This window comes from Bos taurus, chromosome 14, assembly GCF_002263795.3.
Source record: "Bos taurus isolate L1 Dominette 01449 registration number 42190680 breed Hereford chromosome 14, ARS-UCD2.0, whole genome shotgun sequence".
NCBI classification, from domain to species: domain Eukaryota; kingdom Metazoa; phylum Chordata; class Mammalia; order Artiodactyla; family Bovidae; genus Bos; species Bos taurus.
In genome coordinates, this window is record NC_037341.1 from 18,954,318 (window position 1) to 18,973,922 (window position 19,605).

The window sequence follows — 19,605 nt, forward strand, 5'->3', positions numbered from 1 at the left end:
GTGGGATTTCTGGGTCATATGGTTGTTTAATTCCTAGTTTTTTAAAGAATCTCCTTACCGTCTTCCATAGTGGCTGTATTAATTCACATTCCCACCAACAGTGCAAGAGCGTTCCCTTTTTCCTACACCCTCCCCAGCATTTGTTTGTAGACTTTTTGATAATGGCCATTCTTACCAGTGTGAGCTGATATCTCACTGTAGTTTTGATTTGCATTTCTCTAATAATGAGTGATGTTGAGCATCTTTTCATGTGTTTGTTAGCCACCTGTATGTCTTATTTGGAGAAATGTCTGTTTAGACATTTTTCCCACTTTTTGATTAGGTTGTTTGTTTTTCTGGTATTGAGGTGTGTGAGCTGCCTGTATATTTTGGAAATTGATCTTTTGTCAGTTGTTTCATTGCTATTATTTTCTCCCATTTTCTCTGAGGGTTGTCTTTTCACCTTGTTTATAGTTTCCTTTGCTGTGCAAACAATTTTAAGTTTAATCAGGTCCCACTTGTTCACTTTTGTTTTTATTTCCATTACTCTAAGAGGTGGGTCATAGAGGATCTTGCTTTATGTCATTGAGTGTTCTGCCTATGTTTTCCTCTAAGAGTTTTATAGTCTTGCATTTAGGTCTTTAATCCATTTTGAGTTTATCTTTGTGTGTGGTGCTAAGTGTTCTGATTTCATTCTTTTACATGTAGCTGTCCAGTTTTCCCAGCACCATTTATTGAAAAGGTTCTCTTTGCCCCATTGTATATTTTTGCCTCCTTTGTCAAAAATGAAGTACCCATGGGAGCATGGGTTTATTTCTGGGCTTTCTATCTTACTCCATTGGTCTATATTTCTGTTTTTGTGTCAGTACCATACTGTCTTGATGACTGCAGCTTCATAGCATAATCTGAAGTCAGGAAGGTTGATTCCTCCAACTCCATTCTTCTTTATCAAGACTGCTTTGGCTATTCAGGGTCTTTTGTGTTTCCATGTAAACTGTGAAATTTTTTGTTCTAGTTTTGTGAAAAATGTCATTGGTAATTTGATAAGGATCGCATTGAATGTATAGATTGTGTTTGGTAGTATAGTCATTTCCACAATATTGATTCTTCCTACTCAGGAATATCTCTCCATCTGTTTATTTCCTCTTTTATTTCTTTCATTAGTGTCTTACAATTTTCTGTGTAAAGTTCTTTTGTCTCCTTAGGTAACTTTATTCCTAGATATTTAATTCTTTTTGTTGAAATGGTGAATGGGATTGATTCCTTACTTTTTCTGATTTTTCATTGTTAGTATATAGAAATACAAGTGATTTCTGTGTATTGGTTTTGTATACTGCAGCTTTGCTAAATTCACTGATTTAGTTTTCTGTAGTTTTCTAGTAGTTTTCTGATACTTTAGGGTTTTCTATGTAAAGTGTCATGTCATCTACAAACAGTGAGTTTTACTTCTTTTCTCATCTGGATTCCTTTTATTTCTTTTTCTTCTCTGATTGCTGTAGCTAGGACTTCCAGAACTATGTTGAAAAATAATGAGGAAAGTGGATACCCTTGTCTGTTCCTGATCTTAGAAGGAATGCTTTCAGTTTCTCACCATTGAGAATAATGTTTGCTGTAGGCTGAAGAGGACGACAGAGGATGAGATGGCTGGATGGCATCACTGACTCGATGGACGTGAGTCTGAGTGAACTCCAGGAGTTGGTGATGGACAGGGAGGCCTGGCGTGCTGTGATTCATGGGGTCGTGAAGAGTCAGACACGACTGAGCAACTGAACTGAACTGAACTATCATACATGACCTTTACTATGTTGAGGTAGGTTCCTTCTATGCCCATTTTTTGAAGAGTTTTAATCATAAATGGGTGCTGAATTTTGTCAAAGGCTTCTTCTGCATCTATTGAGATGATCATATGGTTTTTATCTTTCAATTTGTTAATATGGTATATCACATTGTTTGATTTGCATATATGGAAGAATCCTTGCGTTCCTGAAATAAACCCAACTAGATCATGGTGTATGAGCTTTTTGATGTGTTGCTGAAGTCTGCTTGCTAAAATTCTGTTGCGGATTTTTGCATCTATCAGTGATATTGGCCTGTAGTTTTCTTTTCCTGTGTTGTGTTTGTCTGATTTTGGTATCAGGGTGATGCTTGCCTCTTAGAATGAGTTTGGAAGTGTTCCTTCTTCTGCAATTTTTTGAAAGAGTTTTAGAAGGATAAGCATTGGCTCTTCTCTAAATGTTTGATAGAATTCTCTTGTGAAGCCATCTGGTCCTGGGCTTTTGTTTGGGAGGAGATTTTTTTATCACAGCTTCAATTTCAGTGTTTGTAATTGGGTTGTTCATAATTTCTATTTCTTCCTGGTTCAGTCTTGGAAGATTGAACTTTTCTAAGAATCTGTCCATTTCTTCCAGGTTATGCATTTTATTGTCGTATAGTTGTTCATAATAGTCTCTTATAATCCTTTGTATTTATGCACTGTCTGTTGTAACCTCTCCTTTTTCACTTCTAATTTTGTTTATTTGATTCTTCTGTCTTTTTTTCTTGATAAATCTGGCCAAAGGTTTGTCGATTTTGTTTATCTTCTGAAAGAACCAGCTTTTAGTTTTATTAATCTTTACTGTTGTTTCTTTCATTTCTTTTTTGTTTATTTTGCTCAGATCTATATGATTTCTTTCCTTCTACTAATTTGGGGGAGGGGGGTTGTTCTTCTTTTTCCAGTTGTTTTAGGTGTAAAGTTAGACTGTCTATTCAATGTTTTTCTCATTTCTTGAAGTAGGCTTGTATTGCTATAAATTTCCCTCTTAGGACTGCTTTCGCTGCATCCCATAGGTTTTGAGTTGTCATGTTTTCATTGTCATTTGTTTCTAGAAACTTTTTTATTTCCCTTTGATTTCTTCAGTAACCTGTTGGTTATTTAGAAATGTGTTGTTTAATCTCCAAGTGTTTGTATTTCTTACAGGTTTTTTCTCATAATTGATATCTAGTCAAATAGCATTGTGGTCAGAGAAGATGCTTGATATGATTTGAATTTTCTTAAATTTACTGAGGTTTGATTTGTGACCCTAGATGTGGTCTATCCTGGAGAATGTTCCATGTGCACTTGAGAAGAAGGTGTATTCTTCTACATTTGGATGGAATGTCCTGAAGATATTAATGACATCCGTCTCATCTAATGTATCATTTGTGTTTCCTTTTTAATTTCCTGTCCATTGGTGTGAGTGGGGTGTTAAAGCCTCCTACTATTATTGTGTTGCTGTCAATTTCTCCTTTTATGTCTGTTAGTGTTTGTCTTATGTATTGAGGTGCTCCTATATTGGGTGCATAGATATTTACAACTGTTATGTCTTCCTCTTGGATTGATCCTTTGATCATTATGTAGTGTCCTTCCTTAGGCAGATTCTTTACCAGCTGAGCCACGAGGGAAGCCATATCTCTTGTAATCTTCTTTATTTTAAGGTCTATTTTGTCTGATATGAGGATTGCTACTCCAACTTTCTTTTGCTTCCCATTTGCATGGAATATATTTTTCCATTCTCTCACTTTCAGTTTATATGTGTCTTTAGGTCTGAATTGAGTTTCTTGTAGACAGCATATATATGGGTCTTGTTATTGTATCCATTCAGCCAGTCTGTGTCTTTCAGTTGAAGCATTTAATCCATTTACATTTAAAATAAGTATTGATATATATGTTCCTATTGACATTTTTTTAATTGTTTGGGGTTGATTTTGTAGATCTTTTTCCTTTTCTTGTATTTCTTGACTGTATAAGTCCCTTCAACATTTGTTGTAAAGCTGGTTTGGTGGTACTGAATTCTCTTAACTTTTGCTTGTCTGTAAAATTTTTTATTTCTCCATCAATTTTGAATGAGATCCTTGCCGGGCACTTGGTTGTAGCTTTTCCCCTTTCAGTACTTTAAATATATCCTTCCATTCCCTTCTGGCCTGCAGAGCTTCTGCTGAAAGATCGCTGTTAAATGTATGGGGTTTCCCTTGTATGTTACTTGTTGCTTTTCCGTTACTGCTTTTAATATTCTTTCTTTGTGTTTAGTCTCTGTTAGTTTGATTACTATGTGTCCTGGCATGTTTCTCCTTGGGTTTGCCCTGTATGCGACTCTTTGCACCTCTTGGACTTGATTGACTATTACCTTTTCCATGTTGGGGAAATTTTCAACTATAATCTCTTCAAAAATTTTCTCACACCCTTTCTTTTCTTCTTCTCCTTCTGGGACCCCCATAATTCAAATGTTGGTGCATTTGATATTTTCCCAGAGGTCTCTAAGACTATTCTCAGTTCTTTTCATTTCTTTTACTTTATTCTGCTATTCGGAAGTAATTTCCACCATTTTATCTTCCAGCTCATTGATTCGTTCTTCTGCTTCAGATATTCTACTATTGATTCCTTCCAGAGTATTTTTAATTTCAGTAATTGTGTAGTTTGTCTCTGCAGGCTTATTCTTTACTTCTTCTAGGCCTTTGTTAACTGATTCTTGCATTTTCTCCATTTTGTTTTCAAGGTTTTTGGTCACCTTTACTATCATTATTCTGAATTCTTTTTCAGATAGTTTGCCTATTTCCTTCTTCTTCATTTTTTTGGACTTCTGTGTTTCTAATTTGTTCCTTCATTTGTGTAGCGTGTTTCTGCCTTTTCATTATTTTATTTTAACTAATTGTGTTTGAGGCATCTTTTTCCCAGGCTTCAAGGTTGAATTCTTTTTTCCTTTGGGTTTCTGCCCTCTTAAGGTTAGTCCAGTGGTTTCTGGTTTTGTTTGTTTGTTTGTTTTTCCTCTGATGGGCAAGGCTGCGTGAGGTGGTAATCCTGTCTGCTGATGATTTGGTTCGTATTTTTGTTTTGTTTGTTGTTTAGATGAGGCGTCCTGCACAGGGTGCTACTGGTGGCTGGGTGATGCTGGGTCTTGTATTCAGGTGCTTTCCTTTGTGTGAGTTCTCACTATTTGATCCTCCCTAGGGTTAGTTCTCTGGTAGTCTAGGTTGGAGTCAGTGCTCCCACTCCAAAGGTTCAGGGCTTTATCCTCAGTGCCATCCCAGAGAAGGCCGGGATGGAGGAGGACCAGCAGGCCAGAGCCAAGGGGCTTGAAACACAGTCTCAGGAGAGTCCCCACATGTATTCTAGAGGACACCAAACAGGGGCCTGGGCTAACGGCAGGCAGACACTGTGTCTCCTCTCCTCTGGAGAGTGGTTCATCCCTCCTCTATGTCTTTTTGTGGTTTGGTAGATTATTCAATTTTTTGGCACTAAATAGTATTCCATTATCTGGAACTGGTACATTCATTAATTTCTTCCAAATTTTAGCAATTATGAATAAAGCTGCTAAAAACATCTGTGTGCAGGTTTTTTGGGTCAGCATAGTTGTCAACTCATTTGGGTAAATGCCAAGTAGTATGATTGCTGAGCCTTATGTTAAGAATATGCTTAATTTAGTAAGACGTTGATAAACTAGCCAAAGAAACTGTACAGTTTTACATTTTCATTAGTAATGAATGAGAATTCCTGTTGCTTCACATCCTCGTCAGCATTTGGTGTATTCAGTGTCATTTTTGTGATTTTGATCATTCTAAGAGGTTGCTGTTGTTCAGTCTCTCAGTGTGTCCCACTGTTTTCAACTCCATGGACTGCAGCTTGCCAGGCTTCCCTGTCCATCACTAACTCTCAGAGTTTGCTCAAATTCATATCCATTGAGTCAATAATGCCATCCAGCCATCTCATCTTCTGTCGTCTCCTTCTCGTTCTGCCTTCCATCTTTTCCAGCATCAGGGTCTTTTCCAAAGAGTCGGGTCTTCACATCAGGTAGTCAAAGTACTGGAGCTTCACCTTCAGCATCAGATCTTCCAATGAATATTCAAGGTTGATTTCCTTTAGGATTGACTGGTTTGATCTCCTTGCAGTCCAAGGGACTTTTGTGAATCTTCTCCAGCACCACAATTTGAAAGCCTCATTTCTTCAGTGCTCAGCCTTCGTTATGGTCCAGCTCTCAAATACATACAGGATTACTAGAAAAACCATAGTTTTGACTATATGGACCTTTGTCCACAAAGTGATGTTTCTGCTTTTTAATACACTGTCTAGGTTTGTCATAACTTTTCTTCCAAAGAGCAAGCATCTTTTAATTTCATGGCTGCAGTCACATGTGTGGCAATTTTGGAGCCCAGGAAAATAAAGAGCCCAGGATTCTAATAGGTATGTAGTGATATTTGTTATTTTGATTTGCAATTCTCTTTAGGCAGAGGTCCCCAACTCCTAGGCCATTGACCAGTTCCAGTCCATGACCTGTTAGGAACAGGACTGCACAGCAGAAGGTGAGCTGCAGATGCATGAATGAAGCATCTGTATTTACTGCTGCTGCTGCTACTAAGTTGCTTCAGTCGTGTCTGACTCCGTGCGACCCCATAGACGGCAGCCCACCAGGCACCGCCGTCCCTGGGATTCTCCAGGCAAGAACACTGGAGTGGGTTGCCATTGCCTTCTCCAATGCATGAAAGTGAAAACTGTCCCCTATTGTTCACACTACTGTCTGAACTCCACCTTCTGTCGGTTGCAGCAGTGGCATTAGATTCTCATAGGAGCGTGAACCCTACTGTGAACTGTGCCATGTGAGGGCTCTAGGTTGCATCCTCCTTATGAGAATCTAATGCCTGATGAACTGAGCCTAAGTGGTGATGATAGCACTGGAGAGTAGCTGCAAATACAGATTATCATTAGCAGAGAAGTCTGACCCCACAGAAACCATAATAAATCAATTACTTTCAAATTCATATCAAAACCCTATCTGTGAGAGGCAAGTGACAACTAAGCTGCACTTGGTGGCAGGCAGATTCTGACCATTATTTTAGTCTGCATGGAACCTGCCCACTATTTTATGTACCACTTCTGTCTGTGCCTCTTTCCCACACTGCACTTGCCTTGGTCGCTGTTTTCGTAAGGTAACTCTACCCAAAAGTAGTAAAAATACATGTTGCTGGAGAGCTTCTTTGAAAAGGAGGAAAGACCAAATGATGAGACAGCAAAAGATTCTAAGACTGCCAACAAAAAGCGAGCTGCATTTAAAGAAAATACCAGAGTCCTACTTAAATTATGGGTTCATTGAACAGGTGATTCACATTCTCAAGCCCTCTTTGTATAATATAATAGGTGGCCATGAGCTGTTTAATAAAACAATGAAACCTTCAAAACTGCTTCACTACATGGAGCCCAACCATCCTGTGTTAAAAGACAAGCCTCTGGAGTTTTTCAAAAGTAAAAAAAAAAAAAAAAAACATGAACATGAAGAATAGAAACAATTACAGAAGGCCACCACTTCATCAAATGCACCTCACTGAGAGCATCATTCGTAGTGGCTAACTGCATTATTGAAGCTAAGAAGCCATTTGCTATTATAGAAGAATTGATCCTGACTGCTGGTTAGGACATTCGTCATGAAATTTTAGGAGAGGCTGCAGTTCAAAATGTGGCACATGTTCCTCTTTCAGCTAGCACCATACTAGATGAACTGATGAAGTAGCAGAGGATACTGAAGCATGATTTTTAGAGAGGATTAATGAGTCACTGTGGTACACGACCAGGTTGATGAGTCTACTGATGTTGGCAACAAGGCCACAGGGCTTGTTTCTGTGTGATTTGCCTTTTTCAAGAAGATGTGCATGAGAATGTTTTGTGCACTTTTGTTGCCAACCAACAGCACAGCTGCAGAACTATTCAAGCCTTTCAGGAAACTGAATTGGTCATTTTGTGTTGGTATATACATGGACAGAGTGGCTACCGTGACTGGATGGTTTCCAGGTTTCACTACTTAAGTCAAAGAGGTTGCTTCTGAATGTGAGTCTATGCACTGTGTCACGCATGGAGAAATGCTGCACAGTTGAAAAATGTCACCTTAACTTAATGTTTTGCATGATGTGATTAAAATTATCAACCACATTAAAGTACGTGTCCTTAAATCAAATCTGTTTGTGCAACTCTGAGAAGAGATGGACACAGAGCACACGTGTCTTCCTTTATACACAGAAGTTAGTTCAGTTCAGTCGCTCAGTCATGTCCGACTCTTTGCAACCCCATGAACCGCAGCACACCAGGCCTCCCTGTCCATCACCAACTCCAGGAGTTTACCCAAACTCATGTCCATTGAGTCAGTGACGCCATCCAACCATCTCATCCTCTGTCATCCCCTTCTCCTTCTGCCCTCAATCTTTCCCAGCATCAGGGTCTTTTCAAATAAGTCAGCTCTTCACATAAGGTGGCCAAAGTATTGGAGTTTCAGCATCAACATCAGTCCTTCCACAGAAGTTAGATAGCTTCCTAAAGGTAGATCACTGGACAGAATTTTCAAGTTATGAGAGCAGCTCCAGAGATTTCTTTGAGAAAAGCTGTCACCACTGAAAGAGTATTTCAATTACACAGGATGGGTTGCAAATTGTGCTTACTTGTGTGACATATTCAACCTGCTCAGTGAATTCAATCTGTCACTTCAGGTCTGAACATCAACCATATTCAAGTCAACAGATAAAGTGACTGCATCCAAAGTCAAACTGGAATTATAGGGGTTGAAAAGTGGGATTCTTGACATGTTTCAAACATTAACAGAGACTTTGAAGGAGACCAAGCCAGGGCCTTCTTTCTCCCACCGGGTGTATGAATCTATCTCAGCTTTCAAGAGTTTGAGCATTATTTCCCAAGCACAAAAAAAAAAAAAACTGGAGAGGAATGGATCTGTGAGCCATATGTGAATAAGTCAGGTGAATCAACTTTGTTCATGCTAGATCATCTGCTTGAGATCACAAATGGTGGTGGCCTTAAAAGTATGTTTAAGACAACTTCAAATTGCCATATATTCTGGATTAAAGTTGAGGTTGAATATCCTGAGCCTGCCACAAAAGCACTAGAAATTCTGCTTCCATTTACAATATACTATTTTTGTGGGGTAGAATGAATTTACTGCAGTGACAGCGACCAGAACGAGGTTACCGAGTATTCTGGAAATAAGCTACACGCTTCGGGTGTCATTGTCTCCCATCACCCCTAGATGGCACTGTCTAGTTGCAGGAAAACAGGCTCAGGGCTCACAATGGTTCTGCCCTTTGGTGCGTTGTGTGTTTCGTTATATATCACAATGCAATAATAATAGCAATAAAGTGCACAATAACTGAAATGTGCTTGAATCATCCCAAAACCATCCCCCACTGCCAGGCAGTGGGAGAAACTCTCTTCCACGAAACTGGTCCCTGGTGCTTAAAAGGCTGGGAATCGCTGTCTTAAGACACGATGTGGAGCATCTTTTAATATGCTTACTTGCCCTCTGTCTCTTCTTTAGTTAGGTATCTCTTGAAGTCTTTAGCCCATTTTTTAAGTCAAGTTGTTGGTTTTCTTTTTGGAGAGTTTTTTGTGTATTTTGGATAACTGTCCTTTTTTGTCTTTTGTCCAAATATTTGTCTTTTGCATATATTTTCTCCCAGACTACATTCTGGACTCCCAGACTACATTCTGCCTTTCCATTCTGTCCACATTGTTTTAATGAAGTCCAGCTTATCAATTATTTCTTTCATCGTATGTGCCTTTGGTGTCATGTCTAAAAAGTCATCACCAAACTCAAAGTTATCTGTATTGTCATACATATTCTTCTGTCTTATACTTTTGCATTCTACATTTAGATCTGTGATTCATTCTGAGTTCATTTTTGTGAAAGGTGTAAAGTTCTTTGTCTAGAATATATTCCTAATACTAGTATAGCACAAGGTAATAAAGTTTCACTGTTCATGTGTAATTTTTCAAGGAGTAATTTAAGTAGAATTTCAGCTTTGGCTACTGGTGGTGGAGCTGGAGCTTCTTCCTTGAGTCTTAGAGAGAAGTGTTATTCTTTCCTGATTTAAAGACCAGAGTAATAAATACACCATGAAGACTCTTTATTTTAGATTATTCTCAATAATAAGGCTTGTGAGTGATACAAGCAAGAGAATGAGAAAGATAAATGTAAAATCCATGCTAGTTGTCTGGTGATTATAAATAAGTGCTCAGCTTGTTGTCCTCTATTTGTGCTAGCATTGGTATATCTGATATTAGTAATCAGAACAAACATTGATTAAGGGGTTGAAATGTTATACTTTATTATGATGATGTATAAAGTGCTGAGATGATTGCTAGAATCAGAATTGAGAAAATTAGAGCAAGTATATCACCCGATTTACTATTTAGGAATAGGCTGTGCAATTGCATACGTGAATATGTAATATCATTATGGTTTGATGTGTGGACAAGTGACCAGGGGGTTGGCAGGAGTAGCCTTCTCTGGATCTCCTATAAAGTTGGGAGAAACAGTACTAATATGGATAGCATTCAAATTAAAAATAAAATCCTAAGATATTGCTTATTGTGTAGTGTGATAAAATGGAACCTTCTTCACACCAGATGAGATTCCTATTGTGTTATTACATCCTGTTTCATGAAAAAATAATAGATAAATAATTATTGGGGCTTAACTACTGAATGACAGGATGAAGGCAAAAGCAAAGAATAGAGTAGGAATTTACTGAGAATCCTTCTCAGATTCATTCGATTGGGTGTATCAATATAACGAATGACAAGAAGGGGATTTTTTAAATTAATTTCTTTTTTAATTTAAGGATAATTGTTTTACAGAATTTTGTTGTTTTCTATCAAACCTCAGCATGAATCAGCCATGGGTATATATATTTTTAATGACTGCTATTTCTCAGAAAAATATTTGACGTCATGGTTGTTGATGTTATTCAGTCACCAAGTCACGGCCAGCACCCTGCCAACCATGGACTGCAGCACCCCAGCCGTCCCTGTCCTTCATTACCAGCCAGAGTTTACTCAGACTCGTGTCCGTCGAGTCAGTGAGGCCATTCAACCATTTCATCCTCTGCCACCTCCCTCTCCTCCTGCCCTCAATCTTTCCCAGAATCAGGGTCTTTTCCAATGAATTGGCTCTTTGTATCCAGTGGCCAAAGGACTAGAGCTTCAGCTTCAGCATCAGTCCTTCCAGTGAATATTCAGCGTTGATTTCCTTTAGGATTGACTGGTTTAATCTCCTTGAAGTTCAAAGGACTCTCAAGAGTCTTTTCCAACACTATAATTCAAGACAATTCAAAAGCATCAATTCTTCGGTGTTCAGCCTTCTATGTGGTCCAACTCTTTCATCCATACATGGCTACTGGAAAAACCATAGCTTTGACAAGATGGACCTTTGTTGGCAAAGTGACTCCTCTGTGTTTTAATATGTTGTCTAGGTTTATCATAGCTTTTCTTCCAAGGAGCAAGTTCCTTTTAATTTCATTGATGCAGTCACCATCTGCAGTGGTTTTGGAGCCCAAGAAAAGAAAACCTAACACTGTCTCCACTTTTTCCCCATCTATGTGCCATGAAATGATGGCACTGGATGCCATGGTCTTCATTTATTGAATGTTGAGTTTTAAGTCAGTTTTTTCACTCTCTTCTTTCACCCTAATGAAAAGGCTCTTTACCTCATGTTAGGACATATAAATGCTGTGGTTATCGCTTTGAATAACATAATGATTCTGATGTTTCACATTTCTAGAAAAGTAGAAGATTCATTGTACAGGCCTGGTCCTCTGTGAATAAAACGACACAAAAAAATACAGATGTCCCTTTGATGTATAAATACCAAATAGTCCGTTTTAATGTCATAGTAGATGTAGGTTACAGAAAGAAAGGAATTATTGTGTCTGATATGTAGTGTATGACTTGAAATAGTCTTGTTAGAATTTGTAAGATTAAGATTCATAGTCAAAGTGTGAAAGTCACTCAGTCATGTCCGACTCTTTGCGACCCCATAGACTATACAGTCCATGGAATTCTCTGCCAGGATACTGGAGTGGGCAGCCTTTCCCTTCTCCAGGGGATCTTCCCAACCCAGGGATCGAACCCAGGTCTCCCACATTGCAGGCAGATTCTTTACCAGCTTAGCCACAAGGGATTAACAGAGAGTCAAAATTTTATCATGATGAAATATTTGACAGGACTGGTCAATAAGCAAATGATTTTGCTGTAAGTAGTGGATGGGATTTTTGGATATGGGTCATTAATATACTTATATTAGAAACACAGTGATGGTTTTTCATTGCATTGATCATGGTTATTAATCCCATATGAGACTAAACCATGATTAAATTTCATGGGACAGTTGTGATGAAATGTATTTATTTATTTTTGTATATGAAATTATTTTATTTTATTTATTTTTTAATTGAAGAATAATTGCTTTACAGAATTTTGTTGACTATTAGTACCATAGGACCCAGCAATCCCACAACTGGGCATATACCCTGAGAAAACTATAATGCCAAAAGACACATACCCCTATGTTCATTCCTCACTATTTATAATAACCAGGACATGGAAGAAACCTAGATGTCCATCAACAGATGAATGGAGAATTTTGAGTATTACTTTGCTAGTGTGTGAGATGAGTGCAATTGTGCGGTAGTCTGAACATTTTTGACATTGCCTTTCTTTGGGATTGGATTGAAAACTTACCTTTTCCAGCCCTGTGGCCACTGCTGAGTTTTCCAAATTTGCTGGCATTGCGTGTAGCACTTTCACAGCATTTTCTTTTAGGATTTGAAATAGCTCAACTGGAATTCCATCACTTATGGCTGTTAGTATTTGTTAATATATTGAAGTATTCTTATGTTGTGTGTGAAAATATTTATAGTTGTTTTATTTTCCCCTTGAAATTATCCCCTGATCTTTAGGTAGTGTTGTTCCTTGTGTTATTTGTGTGTGTGTGTATGTTTGTGCTCAGTCGTGCCTGACCATCTGTGGCTCAAAGGACTATCCCTCAAGGTTCCTCTTGAATTTTCCAGGCAAGAATACTGGAGAGGGTTACCACTTCCTACTCCAGGGGACCTTTCTGATCCAGGGAAAAAAAATTAATTAAATTTAGAAAACTAACTGATACATGTAAAAAAATAAAAATAAAAACAAGTATATTCTTAAAAAATAAAGTCAAGCACTGGTAGGTAAAATAGAATACTAATAACAAAAAGAAACTAAAGGAGAATAATAGCAAAGAATAAGAAATAAATATAGAGAACTAACAGGTATACTAGAAAAAATAAACCTATAAATGAAACAACTACCAGAAGGTAAACAGAACCACAGCAGCAAAAAAAAAAGACACAGAAAAAGCCTTGACTGGTGGAGGTGGGGGTGGGAGGGGCTTATTCAGGGCTCAGTCAAGGGTGGGGCTTAGGTGGGGACTAGACCTATACACACCGGAGAAGGCACTGGCACACTCCAGTAGTCTTGCCTGGAAAATCCCATGGACAGAGGAGCCTGGTAGGCTGCAGTCCATGGGGTAGCGAAGAGTCAGACACGACTGAGCAACCTCACTTTCACTTTTCACTTTCATGCATTGGAGAAGGAAATGGCAACCCACTCCAGTGTTCTTGCCTGGAGAATCCCAGGGATGGGGGAGCCTGGTGGGCTGCCATCTATAGAGTCGCACAGAGTCGGACACAACTGAAACGACTTAGCAGCAGCAGACCTATACACAGGATGCATGCAGCCGGTAAATGGCCCAGGGTTTGGGGTGTTGGCAGAGCCTAGGCTTGATGAAGATGGAGAGGGTCCCAGAGTGCCTCCAGCCTCCAAGTGCAGAGGATCAGGCCTGGGCCCTCAGTTGGCTGCCCAGGCTGAGTGAGGGGGGGTGAAGGGGGGATGTTGCCCTGGTTCTCTAACCCCCAAGGACCCCTCCCCATCACACTCAGCACTTCCTCTCCACCACTCCCTCTCACACCTCCAAGACCCATATGAGCAAAGGTTGCCCTGGAGCAGGGATGACCAGGCCCAGGATCTCAGCAGACACCTAGGTGTCAAGTGGGTGAGGGGAATGCCCGGCATATTCTCCTCTGATCCTCCAAACCCCTGAAGGTACCCTCTTCCCCATTCCCTTGATCCTCTCAATGTAATTGTGCCTCTCCGGGCATGGCAACCCTTCTCCCAGTCGCCTTCAGGCGGGCTGGTCTCCACCATCCTCTGCTGCTTCTCCCTGCTCACTCCCCTCCACTTTGTACCATGTCTCTGGGGGGTTCCTCCCAGCACCAGGGTGTTGAGGTTCTCCACCAGTGTCCAGCAGATGCCCTAGTTGTGGGGAGACATGGACTCTGCATCCTCCCTATCTGATATCTTGGTTCTGCCCCTTTGCAATTCTCATTATTTTTCTTTCCTAGTTTTATTTAATTCTTAATCTATTTGGTTGTTTTAAAACTCTGATGTACCTAAATGCTTGTTTTCATGTCATTTTAATGCCTTAAACTGTATTAAACATTTTTGTATTAACCAAGTATCTGATAATCCAAGGTGCTAGACACAATGCAGCTATCTTCTTGTTTCCTCTCATTCTCATTCATAGAGTCTTATTCTCCTGTGTGACTTTGTGAGTTTTGACAAATGCAACTCATTTTTTTTTTTTTTAAGGTTGTTTCACTGCTTTGAGCCCTGAGCAGAAGCTCAGATCCTCCAGAAGCACCACACCAACCACAGGATAAGAGTTTTAATCATTAAAATGGTTTGAAACCTAGCTCTAATCCTGTCAGAAGCATGGCTTCTACTCAGGAATATTCAAGGAATTTTCTTCCTTTTCTTCCTGGTACTGATATCACTGCAGGCCAGTTCCCTTGCTGGTTTCTTGGTTGCCATGTACCCTTATTCTGAGATTGTAATCCTTTTGGGCTCCAGCTGTATAGGTGTCTCCATGACACTCCTCACTAGAGGTGTGTCCTAGCTTCGCTTTGCCCCTCCCAGATCCTGAGCTGTTGTAAAACAGAGGTTTGCGGTCCCAGATTCCACAGCTCTGCTTGCTTACTTTCCAGGTTCCAGCTTTCAGTAAAGGTTTTTAGCCTCTCTGTGCTTTTCAATGGCACCCCACTCCAGTACTCTTTTGCCTGGAAAATCCCATGGATGGAGGAGCCTGGTAGGCTGCAGTCCATGGGGTCGCTAGAGTCAGACACGACTGAGCGACTTCACTTTCCCTTTTCACTTTCATGCATTGGAGAAGGACATGGCAACCCACTCCAGTGTTCTTGCCTGGAGAATCCCAGGGACGGGGGAGCCTGGTGGGCTGCCATCTATGGGGTCACACAGAGTCCGACACAAATGAAGCGACTTAGCACTAGCAGCAGCAGCAGTACTTTTCAGCAATAATGCTTCATCAGTAGCTGTGGTGTGTGTGGAAACCATTGAAAGGGACCCCTGTGTGGTGTCGCTGAACCCTGGGAAGTCTGACAGAGGCAGCATGGAACAGAGGTGGGAGGACCAAAAGGTGGGGGGACACTGGAGTGGGAGGCTACTGGGCAGCTGGGACATGTAGGGTTGTCGGAGGGTGTCACAAGCTTGTGCACTCACAGTGCACTCACCGTTGTGGGGCTCTGGCTCAGGTGAGCAGCCCACGCGCTCTGGAGGTCCTGGCTGTAATGGCTTTGAGAAACTTTGTTAATCTCTCTACATTGTTTCTTTATCTGTGAAATGTGGATGCTGTGCACGAGGACCTCGTGTACCTTGTAGAAATGTCAGGACAATCCAGAGGTGGAATAGTTAGTCATGCAATGGGAGCCCTAGGTAAATGTGCATCCCCGTCAACTCTCACCTTGCACCGAGCTCACAGAGGCGGCAAGTGCTCTCTACTCCACAGACCTAACCACAGAGGGAGCTGCATGAGCTGATCTGTGCCCCTGCAATCCCTCCCCGGCAGTCAGGGGGTGCGGGTGGGGTTGAGAGAGCAGCCTGGAGCTAGAGCCTCCCTGAGCATTGGGATCTGGGGGAGGCAGGACACAGAGCCATGAGTGTCCCAGCCTGACATAATGTCACCCAGGCCAGAACCACTGGGTGACACACAGAACCCTGCCTCATGGACGCTCTGACTACACTGGGTCCCCACGTCCTACCTCCCTTTTCTTTCTCAGCAGCTCTGCCTCTTGTCCTTAGCAGTGTGGTCTTGGCTAAATAACTTAGCGCCTTCATGGCCCCACCTGGGGTTCACTGTGACAATGGACCCAACCTGGAAGAGAGATCTGGATTACACTGGTTCCACTTCACACTGTGGGGCCCAGGTGAGATGAGCAGAGAAGTAGGGTGGTCCTGGGGCTATCACCCTCAGGTTGGACAGCTGTTGTGTTAACCTGCAAAGTGGGATCCCAGAGAAGTTCTTCTCACCCAGGAGGCCCTTTCTGGAGCATGAGAATCATTCCATCCTTCAGAGCCAGCCAAAGGCTGTGTTCCCAGAGAGTCACTAGCTCAAAGGCCATGCCCTCCCTGAGGATCTATTACAGCATTCGCAGGAGGAAGAGCAGCAGTACCTGAGCTCTGATGGCAAGTTATTCTAAGAAAGCACATCCCCCTCCTCTGAAGAAATTGCAATTGCCAGAGGGCTGACCCCAACTCCCTGTCCCCTCTGCCAGGGCCTGCACCTCTCACTGGGGTGTCTCCCTCATACTCCCACTGACCCCAGGCCTGGAGACAGCAGAGCCCTGCCTGATGTGTACTCTGCATGTTATACAACTGGGCTGAACGTTAGGGTGCTCTCTGCTGTGAGCCCAGCAGAAAGCCCCTCCCAGACACTGGCTGTCAGTGTTGTCTCTCGAAGATCCCCGTGTTATAATGCAAATTCCCTGGGAGAGGAAAACCTGTTACATGACAACCCCTCAGTAAAAGTGTGACCGGGAGCTCAAGCCTTCTGATAGCCAGTGGTAGGCAACAATTCCAGGGAAACAGAAAGAGAATAATCTCCACGATGCGTGAACTGCTAGATGTTAAAGAATCTGCCTTATTGTTGGGCCAACTCAAAATGCACTGGCCATCGTGGGATGGCCTAGCACTACCTGTTCCTACCTAGAGACCCCAGGGCCTTAAAATGCTCTGTCGCTTCCACTTTCTGCATTCATTACGGGTCAGAACAGCCTGACCTGTCAGCCTGTGGGGGCCACTCACCACCCGATGTGTGCTGACACAGGGCAGATGTGCAGAACAGGTTAGTGATCTACATGTCACTTTGGAAATAAAGTCTTCACATATGTGTCATTTCAAGGGCCGTGGGATGCTGGGACTGTCCCTGTCCTGGGACTGGCCAGAAGGTAACCTCCAGGAAACTGGAGCCAAGCTGAAACTGTGGAAGGCTCAATGCAAACAGATTCAAACTGACAATAAATGGAGCTCTCAATCCTGCCCCCAAGGGAGAGGCAAGCTAAGAGTGACTGCAGGCCTCACTGTGGAGCATCCGCTTGTGCACAATCTCACAGGAAGCCACCTCAAGCTGCCAAACTGGCTTCAGATGAGAAATGCACCCAGCGAGATTAAGTATCTTGCCAAGTGTCACATTTGGAGGAGACTTAGGATTTTTCCCTAGACATGCAGAGTCCCCATTGCTGTGTCCCCCTGAGTTGCCAGAGGGTGAGGGCAGCAGGCTGTGGATGAGGTACCGAGATACTCCCAGCAGAGCTCCCACCACACAACTATTCCTACAGACAGTAGGACAGCCAGTTTGGAGGAGATGATCTAAACACAGGCTGTTAGTTTTTTGACAGCAGTATGATGCCCCTCAGTCTCTGAGCATGTCACCTGACCAGGCTGCAGAAGTGAAGCAGTGGAGGGGCTCTCCACCCACAGGCTGTCATTGTCACGTGCCTGGCTGCGTGCCTCTGTGTCACGGAGACACCAGGGAGCTAATTTTGCAACTTCTGGGTACCAAGCACCCTTATACACCTCACTTCATCTTCAGGAACCCTACTAAGGATAAATAAATTGAAGCGCACATGAGGTCAAAGTATTTTCTCATTCCAGCCAGCAAGTAAATGGCAGAGTACCAGATGTGTCTTCCTTCAAATAATGTGTTGTTTCCATTCTCATTCCTGCCTTCTTAGCAGGTAGTGGTGCTGGGCCCTTCATTATCTGCAGCATCCTCATCAGCATCTCAGCATCCTCATTGTTATCACCATGTCATTATCATTCTTACTGTCGCAGTCACTCTCATCCTTATGTAAACAACATCATTACTATCATTATCCTCACCATCACCATAGTCATCTGCCATCATCACTATCACCATCATCTTCCTTCTCTTCTTTACCATCTTCACCATCACCATGGTCACCGTCACACCATCAGCAACTGGTTTCTCACTGCTCTTAAGATAAAGACTAAGATCTTTAACCTAATACCTGAGACCAGGTACAGCCCATTCCCTGTCCCTCCCTCCCTCTTCAGCCTCTAAACTCCAGCTCACTTGCCTCCTGTTGACTCCTTAAATGACACAAGAACCTTGCCACCTGGGAATATTATTGCCCACTTTGCAGATCAGCCAATGTCAGTTTGAAAGACTCTTTAGGCAAATATCTCTTGGCACCTAGAATGGAACACAGCTCTCTGTTTTATACTCATATATTGCTCCTTATTTCTTTTATATGACTTACCACAATTTGTCTCAGTTTTCTTGCATGACTCATGTCTAACTTTGCTATCAGAATCAGCTCCATGGAAGTAAGAGTTCAGTTTGTCCTGCTCTCCAGCACACTCCTAGAGCCAGTCATGCAGAGGGCTCATGTAAATGTGAAGCTGGGGGTTAAACGGCTTGACCTTAAGGCCAGTGGACTTAGACAAAAGAAAAAAAATGGGAGAGCAAGTTTCCACTTGATAGGTGAAGGTAAAAGGGGAGGTATTAGGGAGTCTGGGACAGTGCAGATGGCATAAATGTTGAGGGGCCACAGCCAGCAATAGTGAAAAGAGTAGGTACAAGGAAACCTGCGTACCCAAGAGCACGCACACCATGATTTTAGGTACTAGGTCTGAACATACAAGCTTGCTAAGACAATGACAAACAGTTTAATCCTGCCACCTCACGGCAAGGCTCAGAGCAACATATTGCTGGAGGAAAGAGAAGGGAAAACCCCAACTGGCCATGAAAACGCAAAATGGGAGAAGAGAGAAGATCAAGAGGCAGAATAAAGGACTCTGGGCTCATCTCCTATCAAAAACACATCAAAACTACAACTACATATAGAGTGACTCTTGCTGAAATTGGTCTAGGGACTAGAAGAGCAGCTCTTCTACAACCAAAGAAAAGACAGATCCACACGGAGTCTAGTAGGAAGAGGGGAAAAGTGACCTAGTCGGGACACAATGGGGGACACAGAAGATGCAGGGATATCAGGGGCTTGGGAATCCTCCTTGGAGAGTGAGGTATTCAAGTCACTTCAGCCCTGGCATCCAACACTTAGAAGATAACTCCCCTTCAGATCAGATCAGATCAGTCACTCAGTCGTGTCCGACTCTTTGCGACCCCATGAATCGCAGCACACCAGGCCTCCCTGTCCATCACCAACTCCCGGAGTTCACCCAGACTCACGTCCATCAAGTCAGTGATGCCATCCAGCCATCTCATCCTCTGTCGTCCCCTTCTCCTCTTGCCCCCAATCCCTCCCAGCATCAGAGTCTTTTCCAATGAGTCAACTCTTCGCATCAGGTGGCCAAAGATTTTAAAACCACTGGGGCTAACCTGAGGGCTGTTCGAAACTAAGAGTCCACTTCTCAAGAGTGCACACACAGACTTGCTCTTTCCTCATCACAGTGCTAAGGCAACATATTGA